Raw genomic sequence first — 13439 nt, 5'->3', positions numbered from 1 at the left:
GTGGAGAGGGTAGACTAGGGAGGGTAGGTAGGGAGGGTTGGAGGTAGCTAGGTTATGGAGAGGGTAGACTAGGGAGGGTAGGTAGGGAGGGTTGGCAGTAGCTGGGTTGTGGAGAGGGTAGACTAGGGAGGGTAGGTAGGGAGGGTTGCAGTAGCTGGGTTGTGGAGAGGGTAGACTAGGGAGGGAAGGTAGGGAGGGTTGGCAGTAGCTGGGTTGTGGAGTGAGTATGGAGGGTAGAAAGTAGCTCTGGAATGGGTGGGGGGTATGTATTGCTCTGGAATGGGTGGGGGGTATGTATTGCTCTGGAATGGGTGGGGGGTATGTATTGCTCTGGAGTTGGTGGGGGGTATGTATTGCTCTGGAATGGGTGGGGGGTATGTATTGCTCTGGAGTTGGTGGGGGGTATGTATTGTTGGCAGTTAGCTGTATTGGGGAGAGGCAGGGTGAGCATGAAGACTAGCGAGGGTATAGACTGCACCCTACACAGGCCCCACATTGAGCCTCTGGCCTGCTGTAGTTTATGGGCGGAAGTCTGTCTGCTGTGCCACTTTCTGCCTGCCTGGCTCTTTGTCTCTGAGGGCAGCAGTGGATGGATGGTTGGCAGGTCTGACTGGTCCAGCTCCGGCTGGTTCGGCTGCCAGAGGGGCTTTTACTGGGCCAAACGAGGCCAGGCGCCGGCCCAGCTCCCCCTGCCTTGTCCTCTCCGATCAGGGTGACTGGTAATTGCAATGTCATTTGAAATTCCCACATTTCCTAAACAGACAGATTTTTTCTCCAAACCTCCAATGCTATCCCGCAGAGTCTGCTGGTGAGAGGTTCTGAATGTTTTTGCTGTTGAAGGAATTTGTGTAGCATGCAATTTGTTTTATAAGACAATGTACTGCGTGCATAGGCATTATGCTGGCCAGTTTTGTTTTATGATTGTTGTTGAAAAATGTATGCACTACTAAAACTGTAAGTCGTTCTGGATAAGAGCGTCTGCTAAATGACTAAAATGTAAAAATGTAAAATGTTGTTCGGATACCAATGGTCGTTGGACTGCAATATGGAAATGTGCATTCATGATATATCCAAGTACTGTAGCTGGATGTTTGCCTAACATTACTTCAGAAACTGACATAGAAACAGACGGACTTAGAAACAGTTTGAATACTTATAACAAGCTCCCTTCCTTGACATTATCACTAATCTACCACAATGGGAAAGATGAAAGCAAGGGCTTCTGGATCACCTCTCCAGTCTCTATCAGAGTGATTACCTCTCCAGTCTCTATCAGAGTGATTATCTCTCCAGTCTCTATCAGAGTGATTACCTCTCCAGTCTCTATCAGAGTGATTACCTCAAGGTAAAATGATTCTAAGGCTGGGATCCAGACAAACACATATAAACAACCTGTGCACTGTGATTTTCTTTTAAAGGGGATTTTTGCTTGAGCCAACATGCACTGCATTTACAGCGGATATGATCTCTGCGAACATCAGGGAAAATGCCTTTAAAATCTACTGCTGCACACTGGTAAACTACCGGACCCCAGGACAGCTGTAGTTGCACCTATGAGCCTGAGTCAGAGAAGATATCTTGAATAATAGATCACAACCAATTAAAATACTTAATGGAGAGAAGTCTTATTTTCTCCTCCTTTCCACAAGCTCTTTGTATGTTCAAAGTAGTGTAGATTAGACTAGACTAGATTAGTATTGATTCTATTCTCTCATTACCTCCTTCTAAAGCATGTATTTCTTCTCAATTCCAGCCATGGATATGAATAGTTTGTTACAGTGAGAATAAAGGTCTCAGTACAATAGTCTAGCGGATGGATGAATTTATCATTATGAACATAACTTCCTGCTTACCTCATGTCTGGAGCCTTCTGAAGTTAGGTCAGGTGCTCAACTGCTCATGTCTTCACTTAAATAGACTTAATCAACTATGGAACAACTAAAGAAGCCATGATGATGAAGGGGATGGTGATGATGTCAGTTATCTTGGTTCCCAGGGCCATCTAAGGGCAATTAGTCCCGTTGGCATGCTGTGTGGAGATTTGATGTGCATTGCTGTGGAGAAAGTCAAGTAGGGGAGCGACTGCTAGTGAGGTGTTTAAATATCAGAAGAAGTCACTTATGTCATGACGGTGGAGCGGAGACATTTAGTGCTGTTCCCCCCCTCTCATCATCTCATCCAGTTCCAGATCTTGAAGGTGTCCTACCCCCCCCCACACACACACACACACTCTGAGCCTGCTTCAGCCTCAGTGGTGTATCCTACTCTGCTGGAGTGTTAATTTGATCATCACACTCCTCCAGGCCTCCAGGGTGTGGCCTCTGTTTATGTTCCCCAGCTTCTTCTCACTAACATGTCCTTCCCTTGGTACTGTACTGTAGCCAGGGCCAGGCTAATCACTGAGGGAGCTGGCTTTCTCTGTCTTATTCTCGCAGTCTCTCTCCCTCCCTCTCTCTCTTTGTCGCTCGCACTTTCTCTCTCCCTGTCTCTCTCACTCACTCTCTCTTTGTCCCTCGCACTTTCTCTCTCTGTCTCCCTCACTCTCTCTCTCATTCTCCCTTGACTCATTGTTCATGTCACTCTGACTAACGAGCGAGGCTCAGCCAAAGATTTGACAGGCCCATGCGTAAGCAGATGTGAGTGGGGACTCGTCACGAATGTGACCCCATGACAACTAATGCAGGGTCACATCCTGTAGAACAGAACTAAACCTTGTAAAATGGAGGAACTTTTACCGCTTCACAATGTTTTCTCCTGTTTATGGCTAGTGAACAGAACACACTTCTGCCCTTCTCCTCTGTAGGTTGAACATCAATGAGGTTATTCTCGCTTCTGACACCACCTTCCTCTTTAACATCGGACTGCTAAACCAAAGATGGTTTAGTATGAAGATGGCGACATTGGCTAGGAAAGCTCATGTGCAGAAACACATCATTGGGTCTAACGGTCGCATCGCGCCGAACTGTGCATGTGTATGCCGTCAAATCAAAGTCACTCCTTCGATATAAAGTTATTTTTGACGAAAATGAAAACGTGTCAGTTTGTCACTTTCACCATGTTGGAGTAATAACATGTTAAACTACTTAAGACATTAGCTTGAATCTAGGTTGTACCTTTAGAAATCGTGAAAATTAACAACTAAGGAATCATTTTTCACTTCTCTCATTGACTTCCCAAACCCCAAACCCTGGTCTGGTCTGTCGAGTCTGCTTCGCCAAGCGTTTTCTGAAAGTATTGGGCCTCTAGATTTAGAAACTCTGTGGCTAAACCTCTCTCTGAAGGCCAGGTCAGTCTGAATGTTCTGTTCAGATGAGGCGGGCTGATCAGGCCAACTTAATTAAAACCTCTTAGTGAAGGTCTTTCTCCGTGCATGGCTAGTAAACACACTGCTGGGCTCCACTGAGTAGGTTGAACATCAATGAAGTTATTCTCCCTTCTGACATCTTCACCTTTAACATCAGACAGACAGCTCACCTAAACCTCACAGAGACGGGTCACACTAACTAGAGGTCAAAGTTTAGGAGGCTAGGGGTCAGGTACTTACAGACACACAGAAAGGTCACACTAAGACCAGGAGGGTCAGAAGCAGTCAGCATCCCTACCAAACAGCCTAATTGATAGTGATTGTTGGGACTATCTGCTCTAGCCTGGCTCAGCCAATGAAAGGCTTGAGATTAGTCCAGATCTGATTGGCTGGAGCACTCTGACAGGTCAGTCTGGTCCTCTGTCTACCAAAGCCCCAGTCTAGTCTGAGTCTGAGCCGGACCAGATTAGACCAGAAGGGGCTTTGGTAGACAGAGGACTAGCCTGACCAGTCAGAGTGCTCCAGCCATTCAGATCTGGACTAATCTCAAGCCTTTCATTGGCTGAGCCAGGCTGTAGCAGATGGACCAGACACTCATAGAACAGGCCTACGTGTGTATCTGTGCGAGAGTGTGTACTGGTTTCAGGAGGGGCAAGGAGTTTCAGCCACAATTTCAGACAGAGGAAATCCACTCTGAGTCCATCAGTAATTACTGTCCAGCCCAGAGACACTAACCACTTGTTTACGCTGCTTGTTTACCATCAACTCTGGTAGGGTTGGCAAGACTGTGTGTGTGTGTTGTGTGTTTAAATCAAAATCAAATCAAATTGTATTTGTCACATGCGCCGAATACAGCAGGTGTAGACCTTACAGTGAAATGCTTACTTACAAGCCCTTAACCAACAATGCAGTATTAAGAAAGAATACCAATATATATATATATATATATATATATATATATATATATATATATATATATATATATTGCACAAAAAAATTTAATCAAATAATAAGAAATTAAATTAACAAATAATTAAAGAGCAGCAGTAAAAATAACAATAGCGAGGCTATATACAGGGGGTACCGGTACCGAGTCAATGTGCGGGGGCACTGGTTAGTCGAGGTAATTGGGGTAATATGTACATGTAGGTAGAGTTATTAAAGTGACTATGCATAGATAATAAACAGAGAGTAGCAGCAGCATAAAAAGAGGGGGTGGGGGGGACAATGCAAATAGTCCGGGTAGCCATTTGATTAGCTGTTCAGGAGTCTTATGGCTTGGGGGTATATGTAAGGGTTGGGGTGAGGTGTGACCCAGGTGCGGTGCAGGATATACAGTAGGCAGTAGGCAGAGATGGTGAAACAAGGATCTTAACTGGTGGTCTCGAAGCCAGAATACAAAATAACGGACTTATCACGATAAAAGAAAGGCGGAGCAAATAAGTCTCCAAAAACCGGCTGACAGCCAAAATACGAAATACTACCTAAGACTGAAACAAATAACGAAACAGGGAGAACACTTCTCAAGTACCTGTACATAGATGTCCGATCAGACACTGAATAGTACTGCTGGACATAGAGAAACTAGCAGAGAAAACTGAGCAAGGGAACACAGGGAAGTGAGGGCATAAATACACAGGTGAAACGATAGACACAGGTGACACCAATAGGATGATGATTAGTCCCGATTGTGAGTGAGGAGGTGCCTAAGGTTGTCGGAGGATGACAACTAGTGGGTCGCTCCGGAACTGCGACCCCCTCCTGTAACAGGTAGAAGCTGTTAAGAAGCCTTTTTGACCTAGACTTGCCGCTCCGGTACCGCTTGCCGTGCGGTAGCAGACAGAACAGTCTATGACTAGGGTGGCTGGAGTCTTTGGCAAATTTTAGGGCCTTCCTCTGACACCGCCTGGTATAGAGGTCCTGGATGGCAGGAAGCTTGGCCCCAGTGATGTTCTACCCTCTGTAGTGCCTTGTGGTCGGAGGCCGAGCAGTTGCCATACCAGGCGGTGATGCAACCAGTCAGAATGCTCTCGATGGTGCAGCTGTAGAACTTTTTGAGGATCTGAGGACCCATGCCAAATATTTTCAGTCTCCTGAGGGGGAATAGGCTTTGTCGTGCCCTCTTCACGACTGTCTTGGTGTGTTTGGACCATGATAGTTTGTTGGTGATGTGGACACCAAGGAACTTGAAGCTCTCAACCTGCTCCACCTCAGCCCTGTCGATGAGAATGGGGGCGTGCTCGGTCCTCCTTTTCCTGTAGTCCACAATCATCTCCTTTGTCTTCATCACTTTGAGGGAGTGGTTGTTATCCTGGCACCACACGGCCAGGTCTCTGACCTCCTCCCTATAGTCTCATCGTTGTCGGTGATCAGGTCTACCACTGTTGTGTCGTCAGCAAACTTAATGATGGTGTTGGAGTCGTGCTTGGCTATGCAGTTGTAACAGTGTTGCGTCCATCCCTCTCCTCACCCCTACCTGGGTTTGAACCAGGGACCCTCTGCACACATTGACAACAGTCACCCTCGAAGCACCGTCTCTCCACAAAAGCTGCGGCCCTTGCAGAGCAAGGGAAACAACTACTTCAAGGTCTCAGAGCGAGTGACGCCACTGATTGAAACGCTACTAGCGCGCACCACTAACTAGCTAGCTATTTCACACCGGTTACACTGTCATGGATGAACAGGGAGTACAGGAGGGGACTGAGCACGCACCCCAGAGGGGCCCCCGTGTTGAGGATCAGCGTGGCAGATGTGTTGTTATCTACCCTTACCACCTGGGGGGTGGCCCGTCAGGAAGTCCAGGATCCAGTTGCAGAGGGAGGTGTTTAGTCCCAGGGTCCTTAGCTTAGTGATGAGCTTTGAGGGCACTATGGTGTTGAACGCTGAGCTGTAGTCAATGAATAGCGCTCTCACATAGGTGTTCCTTTTGTCCAGGTGTGAAAGGGCAGTGTGGAGTGCAATAGAGATTGCATCATCTGTGGATCTGTTGGGGCGATATGCAAATTGGAGTGTGTCTAGGGTTTCTGGGATGATGGTGTTGATGTGAGCCATGACCAACCTTTCAAAGCACTTCATGGCTACAGACGTGAGTGCTACGGGTCGGTAGTCATTTAGGCAGGTTACCTTAGTGTTCTTGGGCACAGGGACTATGGTGGTCTGCTTGAAACATGTTGGTATTACAGACTCAGTCAGGGACAGGTTGAAAATGTCAGTGAAGACACTTGCCAGTTGGTCAGCGCATGCTCGGAGTACATGTCCTGGTAATCCGTCTGTGAATGTTGTGAATGTTTAACTGTTTAAATGTCTTACTCACATCGACTACGGAGAGCGTGATCACACAATCGTCAGGAACAGCTGATGCTCTCATGCATGCTTCAGTGTTGCTTGCCTCGAAGCGAGCATAGAAGTAATTTAGCTTGTCTGGTAGTCTCATGTCACTGGGCAGCTCGCGGCTCTGCTTCCCTTTGTAGTTCGTAATAGTTTACAAGTCCTGCCACATCCGACGAGTGTCAGAGCCGGTGTAGTACGATTCATGCATGATTTTGTGTGTTTGAGTATGCAAGAGTGTGTGTGTGTGCGTGAGTGTGTGTTTATGTGTGTGTGTGTGTGTGTGTGTGTGTGTGCGTGTGTATGACTGACTGTGTCTGTGATGATTGAGTGTGAGTGATCAGATTACCCTAGCCCAGACCCTAACCTTATCCATGCAGTTGATGCAACATAGCTGACCCTGTATCATTGGCCAGTGGCATGGGGACTGGACACTCAGCTAAATTCCATAGCTGTGTCTCAAAGGGCACCCTATACCCTATATTTTGCACTACTTCTGACCAGGGCCCTGGACAAAAGTAGTGCACTATATAGGGGAAAGGGTGCCATTTGGGACACAACCCATTTCAACCAATGAGTTGTTGAGTTGAGGAGTGTGTGTGTTGTTGTTTATACACTCCATCATCACCATGGATACATACTAACACACAAGTGAAATTATCATTAGCTGAAGTGTATTGGCAGCAGACCAGCTTTAATGCCATGACATTTTCAGGTGTTGATCGATTCGTCTGTTTTTTCAAGTTATTTATGCGTGTGTCAGGGTTTCTGTTAGGAAAATGTGGCGCCAGACATTTGACTGGCAGCATTTTCATTTACCGGACATTTGAAAACTTTACCGTGGGTGCGTAACCTGATTAGGTCGTCCACCCACGGTGCTCAGAATGACAGAAATCACATTTTGATTATGGTAATTCATATTAACAGAACATGCAGGTTGAGGATGCAACAATGTGTGGTCCTTCTTACCGAGTTCCGATGCGCACTTTTCCTCAGCCAACAAGATGAGTAACGAACAGCAAAAGCGCAGCAATGCGCCAAGGCAGTAGGCTACCGCAAATGTTCGTTCCATAATGCAATTAGCGGGAAAACACTGTTGTCAAAAGCGCACAAGCAAGCGGTTTCATGTGACAGAGATGAAAATATCCTTTAGAAATTTAGAAAAAGGGGAGATTTATATATATAATAATATGCCATTTAGCAGACGCTTTTATCCAAAGCGACTTACAGTCATGCGTGCATAAATATATATATATTTTGTGTATGGGTGGTCCCGGGGATCGAAACCACTACCTTGCCGTTACAAGCGCTGTGCTCTACCAGCTGAGCTACAGAGGACCACGGACCTACAGAGGAGATCTAATATACAACAACTAGCATGGGTTGCTAATATGACGAGGATTGTGCCTTTGGCAAAGATATGGTCTGATGTTGGCTAAGCTACTTTGAAGCAAGGTAAGACATGCCTCATAATATGTAGTGAAACATTCAGGTTTCAAACAATTCAGTATATGTTTTCAAAATGCATACTGCCTCCAGCTCATTGCAGAGTGTTGTGTGTTGCACTGATGAAGCCTACCTTCCGTTGCCGATGCATTTGCTGTTTGAGATGCTGTAGCAGCAGGCTCTGTATCTAGATGCTGTACGCGTGTGATAAATAAGATACATAATGAATATACCGTACACGCGCCAATTTAATTCCATTAAATTATGCAAATTAACTAGAGACCGATAAGCATGACCATTCAAATGTATTTACATTGACTGGTATTTCCATAAATGAATAGGCTAAAAAGCATTATTTCGCAATGGGATTTTTCTTCCTCTCCCGGAAAATTGGCCTGCAGCAATTTTATTTATTGGCTTTTCAATGTTTTTATCGGCCAAAAGCCGGCTATTACCGGCTAACAGAAACCCTGGTGTGTGTGTGTACCCTGTACCCTACCCATAAGGCACCATTGATCCCTCCTGATGTTTCCTGGTACAGGAAAAGTGATTTGATTATAATTGAATGCACAGGGCAGGGCAGTCAGTTTGTGGGTAGTAGTGGGTAAAGCCAGCTTCCAGAAAGGGAGGCCATGTAAAGGTCTCTCGTTAAGGCCGGCTAATGAGCTGATCTTCGTCTGTGTATCATCGGGTTGGGAACTCATTTGTGTCTGTGTCTGTGTCTGTGTGTGTGTGTCTGTGTATGTGCGGGTGTGTGTGTGTGTCTTGAGATACTGGGAGACACAGATTGACCTAGGCCTTCCTCCTGTGAATGCCTGTCTTCCTGGACTCCTACACAGGGGGGTTCAGTCAGTGTTCAGTTCAACTCCAGTGTCTGTCTGTCATTCCCTCAGGAGGTTTCTGTTTGTCTGTCTCTGTTTCGCACTCTGTCTCTCTATAAGGAGCCTGTGTGTCTGTATCCTCAATGGAGGTTGTAACCCTGTTGTACCGCTCTCCCTCTCTCTCTCTCTCTCTCTCTCTCTCTCTCTCTCTCTCTCTCTCTCTCTCTCTCTCTCTCTCTCTCTCTCTCTCTCTCTCTCTCTCCCCCCCCCCTCTCTCTCTCTCAATTTAATGAAATTAGATTAAATTCAATGTAATTTAAGGGCTTTATTGGCATGGGAAACATGTTAACATTGCCAAAGCAAGTGAAGTAGATAGTAAACAAAAGTGAAATAAACAATAAATATTAACAGTAAACATTACACTCAGAAGTTCCAAAAGAATAAAGACATTTCAAATGTCATATTATGTATATATAAAGTGTTGTAACAATGTGCAAATAGTTAAAGTATAAATGGGAAAATAAATAAACATAAATATGGGTTGTATTTACAATGGTGTTTGTTCTTCACTGGTTGCCCTTTTCTTGTGGCAACAGGTCACAAATATTGCAGCTGTGATGGCACACTGTGGTTTTTCACCCTGTAGATAAGGGAGATTATCAAAATTGGGTTTTTTTTCGAATTCTTTGTGGATCTCTGTAATCTGAGGGAAATATGTGTCTCGAATATGGTCATACATTTGGCAGGAGGTTAGGAAGTGCAGCTCAGTTTCCACCTCATTTTGTGGGCAGTGTGCACATAGCCTGTCTTCTCTTGAGAGCCAGGTTTGCCTACGGCGGCCTTTCTCAATAGCAAGGCTATGCTCACTGAGTCTGTACATAGTCAAAGCTTTCCTTAAGTTTGGGTCAGTCACAGTGGTCAGGTATTCTGCCACTGTGTACTCTCTGTTTATTGCCAAATAGCATTCTAGTTTGCTCAGTTTTTTTTGTTAATTCTTTCCAATGTGTCAAGTAATTATCTTTTTGTTTTCTCATGATTTGGTTGGGTCTAATTGTGTTGTTGTTGTTGTCCTGGGGCTCTGTGGGGTTTGTTTGTGTTTGTGATCAGAGCCCCAGGACCAGCTTGCTTGGGGGACTCTTCTCTAGGTTAATCTCTCTGTAGGTGATGGCGTTGTTATGGAAGGTTTGGGAATCGCTTCCTTTTAGGTGGTTGTAGAATTTAACGTCTCTTTTCTGGATTTTGATAATTAGCGGGTATCGGCCTAATTCTGCTCTGCATGCATTATTTGGTGTTTTACGTTGTACATTGATGTCAGGAGGTGATGTGTACGCGGCGAGTGAAGTCAGACGCAGGACACAGAGAATCAGGTTGACTACTTTACTGAATGTTACGCACAAAACAAACGTCTCCAACACTGGAGGGAAAAACACCATATGCGTAATCTGGAGAAGTAGCTAGGCCGGACATCAACTAGACATACAACAATAACACACAAAACCCAAACGTGAAACAAGGGAAATTATAGGCTAAACAATCAAAACTAATAGGCAACAGGTGTACTAATCTAGACAAAACAAGACAAACACCGAAAACATCGATCGGCAGTAGCTAGTACTCCGGGGACGACGAACGCTGAAGCCTGCCCGAGCAAGGAGGAGGAGCAGCCTCGGCAGAATCCGTGTCAGTACCCCCCCTTGACGCGCGGCTCCAGCCGTGCGCCGACCCCGGCCTCGGGGACGGCCAGGAGGACGCGGAGCAGGGCGAGTGGGATGACTCCGGTGGAACTCCGTCAAGAGGGAGGGATCTAAGATGTCCCTCCTAGGCACCCAGCACCGTTCCTCCGGACCGTACCCCTCCGACTCCACGAGATACTGCAGACCCCCCATCCGACGTCTCGAATCCACGATGGACCGGACTGAGTACGCCGGAGCCCCCTCGATGTCTAGTGGGGGCGGAGGAGCCTCTCGTATCTCATTCTCCTGGAGTGGACCAGCTACCACCGGCCTGAGGAGAGACACATGGAACGAGGGGTTAATGCGATAATCATTGGGCAGTTGTAACCTGTAACATACCTCGTTCAATCTCCTCAGGACTTTAAATGGCCCCACAAACCGCCGACCCAGCTTCCGGCAGGGCAGGCGAAGGGGCAGGTTTCGAGTCGAGAGCCAGACTTGATCTCCAGGTGCATACACTGGACCCTCACTGCGGTGGCGATCGGCGCTCGCCTTATGCCTACGGATTGCCCGCTGCAGATGGACATGCGCAGCGTTCCATGTTTCCTCCGAGCGCCGAAACCATTCATCCACCGCAGGAGCCTCGATCTGGCTCTGATGCCAAGGTGCCAGAACCGGCTGATACCCCAACACACACTGAAAAGGAGTCAGATTAGTGGAGGAGTGGCGAAGTGAGTTCTGGGCAATCTCTGCCCAGGGGATATACCCCGACCACTCCTCCTGCCGGTCCTGGCAATAGGACCTCAGAAACCTACCCACATCCTGGTTTACTCTCTCCACCTGCCCATTACTCTCAGGGTGGAAACCCGAGGTAAGGCTAACCGAGACCCCCAAGCGTTCCATAAACGCCCTCCAGACTCTAGAGGTGAACTGGGGACCCCGATCAGACACTATATCCTCAGGTACCCCGTAGTGCCGGAAGACGTGTGTAAACAGGGCCTCAGCAGTTTGTAGGGCAGTAGGGAGACCCGGCATTGGAATGAGACGGCAGGCCTTAGAAAACCGATCCACAACAACCAAAATTGTGGTATTCCCCTGGGAGGGGGGAAGGTCCGTGACAAAGTCCACCGATAGGTGAGACCACGGCCGTTGTGAAACAGGGAGGGGTTATAATTTCCCCCTGGGCAGGTGTCTAGGTGCCTTACACTGAGTGCACACCGAGCAGGAGGAGACATAAACCCTCACGTCCTTTGCCAATGTTGGCCACCAGTACTTCTCACTAAGGCAGTGCACTGTCCGGCCAATACCAGGATGACCAGAGGAGGGTGACGTGTGAGCCCAATAAATCAGTCGATCACGGATCTCGAGCGGCACGTACCTCCGCCCCTCCGGACACTCTGGAGGAGTAGGGTCGGTACGTAACGCCCGCTCGATCTCCGCATCGACCTCCCACACCACCGGTGCCACCAGACAAGACTCAGGAAGTATGGGAGTGGGCTCAATGGACCTCTCCTCTGTGTCATATCACCGGGACAGGGCGTCTGCCTTAACGTTCTGTGACCCTGGTATATACGTGAGCTTAAAGACAAACCGGGCCAGAAACATGGCCCACCTAGCCTGACGAGGGTTCAGTCTCCTAGCTGCCCGGATGTACTCCAGGTTACGATGGTCAGTCAGAATGAGAAAAGGGTATTGAGCCCCCTCAAGCCAATGCCTCCACACCTTTAGGGCTTGAACCACAGCTAGCAGCTCCCTGTCCCCCACGTCATAATTACGTTCCGCCGGGCTGAGCTTCTTAGAGTAAAAGGCACAGGGACGGAGTTTAGGAGGCGTGCCCGAGCGTTGAGACAGTACAGCCCCAATATCCACCTCTGACGCGTCCACCTCCACTTGAAACGCCAAAGAGGGGTCCGGATGTGCCAGCACCGGAACCGAGGTGAACAGGTCCTTCAGATGTCTAAACGCCGTGTCCGCCTCAGCCGACCACTGCAAAGCACCGGGCCCCCCTTTAGCAGGGAGGTGATGGGAGCTGCTACCTGTCCAAAACCCCGGATAAACCTCCGGTAGTAATTGGCAAAACCCAAAAACCGCTGCACCTCCTTAACCGTGGTGGGAGTCTGCCAATTACGCACGGCTGAAACGCGGTCAATCTCTATCTCCACCCCTGACGCGGACAACCGATGTCCCAGGAAGGAGATGGACTCCTGGAAAAACAGGCATTTCTCCGCCTTCACATACAAGTCATGCTCCAACAGCCTACCCAAAACCCGACGCACCAGGGCCACATGCTCGGCTCGTGTAGCAGAGTATATTAGAATGTCGTCAATATACACCACTACACCCTGCCCATGCAAATCCCGGAAAATCTCGTCCACAAATGATTGGAAGACTGAAGGAGCATTCATTAACCCGTATGGCATGACGAGATACTCATAGTGACCCAAGGTGGTACTAAATGCTGTTTTCCATTCATCTCCTTCCCTAATGCGCACCAGGTTGTAAGCGCTCCTGAGATCCAATTTTGTGAAGAATCGCGCTCCGTGTAATGACTCCGTCATACTCGCAATCAGAGGGAGAGGATAACTGTATTTAATAGTAATCTGATTGAGACTACGGTAATCAATACACGGGCGCAAACCTCCATCCTTCTTCTTCACAAAAAATAAACTCGAGGATGCAGGAGAAGTGGAGGGCCATATGTATCCCTGTCCCAGAGATTCGGCAATGTATGTCTCCATAGCCGCCGTCTCCTCTTGAGACAGAGTATACACATGACTACGCGGAAGTGCAGCGCCTGCCTGGAGGTCTATCGCACAATCCCCCTGTCTATGAGGTGGTAATTGAGTCGCCCTCTTCTTACTGAAGACG

This window comes from Coregonus lavaretus (genome assembly GCF_964263955.1).
Source record: "Coregonus lavaretus genome assembly, chromosome: 19".
Taxonomy (NCBI): Eukaryota; Metazoa; Chordata; class Actinopteri; order Salmoniformes; family Salmonidae; genus Coregonus; species Coregonus lavaretus.
Note: the sequence above shows the minus strand (reverse complement) of the source record.